Source organism: Arachis ipaensis, chromosome B08, assembly GCF_000816755.2.
Source record: "Arachis ipaensis cultivar K30076 chromosome B08, Araip1.1, whole genome shotgun sequence".
Lineage (NCBI taxonomy): Eukaryota > Viridiplantae > Streptophyta > Magnoliopsida > Fabales > Fabaceae > Arachis > Arachis ipaensis.
Window position 1 is genome coordinate 27,165,144 of NC_029792.2, and position 3,989 is coordinate 27,169,132.

The following is a 3,989-nucleotide window of genomic DNA, read 5'->3' on the forward strand; positions in this document are numbered from 1 at the left end:
TTATTATGTTCTTTTGGTTATTTGATAGGAAAACTTTTAATATTACAATGATCTTTTGTGTTGTATCTTTTGTGAACATGTTTGAATGTATGAATGACAGTGTTGTGTTGGTTTCCAAGCATAAAGCAGGGGACATGTGTTGCAATACTCTAAAGTAGATATATGTGCACCTGATAATGACATAAAACACAGACCAATAAACCTTAAAACACTGACAATTACAAGTCATTTATAACACAATTCATAAGCCAAAAAGGCCAATTACAGAAGTAAAGATGTCACTTAAACAAAAAAAAACACAGACCAATAGTGTTCATAAACAAACTTGAAACCACTTAATCACATAGAACAAAATAACAAAATAACATTGTTTGAAGCCTAGTGAAACAGTCATAACAGCCAAATTAAAAAACTAATGATTTCTAAAGGTTGCCCCATGCACTAGGAGGTAATTTTGCCATTAGCTTCAATTTCTGCATTGGGATATGAGGTGCACCAATCTGGATAACAGAAAAATGCCTCTTTCTGTCAGTTGGTTGATTGTGTGAGTTCTTCTTGCTAGTGGAGGATGCTGCTGCACTGCTCTTCTTAGGCAATGGTTGAGTTGATGGAGCTTTAGGGTTGCACTGAGGTAGTGCAGGCCCTAATTTTTTAGCCGCTGAGTTGAATGATCAGTGGGTTTAGCTGCTGACTTCCTAGGCCTGGTTGCTAGTTTCTTGGGATGAGTTGTTGCAGGGTTGGGCTAAGATGTTGCAGGGTTGGGCTGAGTTGTTGCAGGGTTGGGCTAAGAGCATGAAGTCCTGCTAAGTTTCCCTTTTTAGACTGTTTGGCCAGGGGGTTGTGAGCTTGCAACCTTTATACCTCTCTTAGGACCCTTGCCAGCTTGTTGTATTGCTGGCTGGATCTGTGAGGAAAATAAAAATTGATAATATTTGTATCACAATTTAATATATACTAAATTGAAACCTATAACACTAAGCCACATACCTTTTTCTTAGACTTTGTGCACCATGATTTCTTGTGATCTAAAGCACCACAATTAGAGCATCTTTGTATTTGGCCCCTACGAAAGAGGTGAGTTTGGCTTCTGTTATCCTCATTCTCAGGTCCTCGCTTCCTCTTCTTAACTGGCTGGTGACTTGGCCTCCTATAGTCCTATATGGTTGTGGCATGACATCATCATACTGAATTCTCTCCCACAGATCTGGCCCGTTCAGAGGATGTATCACTTCCTGGTAGCACCTCAGGTAAGCATCCTTTTTGTAATGGTCATCCACAAATGACTCCATGTCCAACCCCTTGAAGGTTATGCAGCTAATGGCATGAGGACAGGGTAGCCTGCTCATCTGTCACCTCCTACAGGAACACTCACCAATAGACAGATCTACAACAAATTTATCTAACCCATACATCACCTCATATTTACTAGCAACTGACCAAAATGGGCTCTAGTCCCTAGTATACTTTGCCCTTTTTCTCTAACTTCTTCCTAATTGTTAGCATGATGTTACCCTGGTACAGTTGAATCCTATCTCTATTGGCAGTCCATCTAGTCATTACATAGACCCTAATGTCTTCTAACATAGTCACAATTGGTTTTTCTCTAGCCTCAACTATGACAGCATTAAAACTCTCACTCAGGTTGTTAACAAGGGAGTCACATTTTGACTGAAATGAAAAGCAAGAATGGGACTAGAACCTGGGTGGAATATTGTTCAAGTGCCGAAATGCACCCTCATTCTTGAGCCTCAGTGACTTCATCTCCTTCTCCCAATCTTTCCAGTGCGTTGACTTTGCACATCTCCACATTTGATTCTTCATCTCCAATCCAGGGAATTTCTTCCTGAAATTGTTATACAGATGCCTCACGCAGTATCGGTTGTCAACCCCTGGAATGACTTCTTCAAAAGCTGGTAACAAGCCCTACAATAGAAAGGTGAGCTTGCAAGTTAGTATTGTGTTCACAATAATTCTGGGTTTTGGACCTCCTGGGCAAAATCTGGGCTCCGAGTTACTTTCAAGCTGACCGATGAACCTAGATTTGCCCTTAGAAGCTCAGCACAGTAATCATTAATCCTTTTATACTGCTCCCTAAATGCATCCTGAATCTGACTTAGTGCCTCTTCCTTTGATTTGGCTGCCATGGACTTGGTCACAAGTACATTCCATTTCTTGTGTGCCTTTGCTTGTAACTCCTTTATTTTAATTCTAGGATTAGACTCTACCTTCTTCTTAAATTGGGCTCCAAGCCACTTAGTGTACAGTATGCCAACCCTGTGTGTTTGCATGCAGGTGTGGTGTAGGTTCATGCTTCTTAACTGCCATGTGAATTCATCCCCAACCCTATGTGCATAGAGCCAGAATGGGCAATCCTTCTGACAAACAGCAATAACCCTCAGCAAGTCACACTTCTTAAATTTGATGCTCTAAGCCGTATGAACTGCATAAGCCAACACAGTGTCCTTAAATTCTTGTCTGAATGCATAAAGTGTTCCTACCTCCCAACTATAGCTGCTCATATCCTTCAAAGGTTTATGAATTGGAAACCTTTGACCCCACGATCTGATACATCATCGGCATCATCCTCGGCATCATCATCATCCCCCTCATCTCCACCAATCATATGGTTTATCTCCAACTCATCACTATCTGCTCCATCCTCATCACTAAACTGACTTATCCCAACCCCCTTTCCCTTGCCAGAAGTAGCTTCCTTAGGCACAGAATTATCCTCATCAAATTTACTATCGTACTTATACTCCTCCTCACTATCAGTGAAGTGAACATCTCCTGCACTGTCCCCCTCCTCATCGGATGGCATATACTCGGGGTCCTCACTATCTTCATCACTAGTTCCACTTTCATCTACTCGAAACTTATCTCCACCCTCGGTTCCCTTATTAGGGTCCCCACTTGCCTCTGCTGCCTCAGCCATGTGCCCTTCGAAAACAACCAAGCCAAGCCCAGCATCTGTCCCCTCTTCAGCTACTCCCCCAACGTCAATGTAACCCACTTTCAGAAACGGCTCCGCATCGCCCACAATGTCCCTTAACCCAGCAATGTTGCACATTTTGATTGCGTCTGCGTCACCCTTCAGCATCTTCAAGCTTGTCTCCAAATCATCCAAGCTTGGATCTTTATACCACAGCGCTGCAATGTTGTCCTGCAAGTACCCTAACTGCCTTAGCTCTTCATAGGCTTCAAACACAGACTAACGATCGCCGTCAATGTCCTCGATAATTGTACTTTGACCCTTCAAGTACTTAAATACCCCCTCTTCATATCCGAATGCACCCCATGATACACCCGCATTTTTATGTACACCATCTTCTGCTCAGTCAACCCTGTTATACAACAGAATACATTACTAAAACAGATATGGCAACAAAGAAACACATATATACAAACTCTAGCTATAGCAGCAGACTCAGAAGCCTGCATTCAACCCTGAAATGCTCAAACAGAGCAACATGGTGCTCAAGTGCAAACCCCCAAGATGCTGTAAACAGTTGACGTGATTGTTGGAGGGATGGAAAGTAATTGTACCTAGACAATCAGTTGTTGCAGCGATAAAGATCAGTCACTAATGTCACACCACACCGATTCTGAAGCTTAAACCAGCCAAATCGTGACAACCCATTCAGTAGACTCTCTTCGCACCTACGTATGAGGGTTTCATACCAACGTTTCAGCTTTCAAGTGTTTTAAGGAATATTAGGAGTTACTTGAAGAGCAGGAGTACAATTCGTGGGAATGAAATCAGAGGACACAAACCGCAAAGGCAAACTTGTCATTAAAATTTATTTTTGGTGCGAAAGGTCCATTTTAAAACAAACATGAACTTTAGGGACGATTTTGTTTACAAAAAAAAAACTTAAAAACGAAATAAATTTTAGGTTTCTACGTTAGGGACCAAAATCGTACGTAACTCTAAAATATATTGACAACTTGCTCATTAATCTCTTGGAATATTATAAAATTAGTCCGTA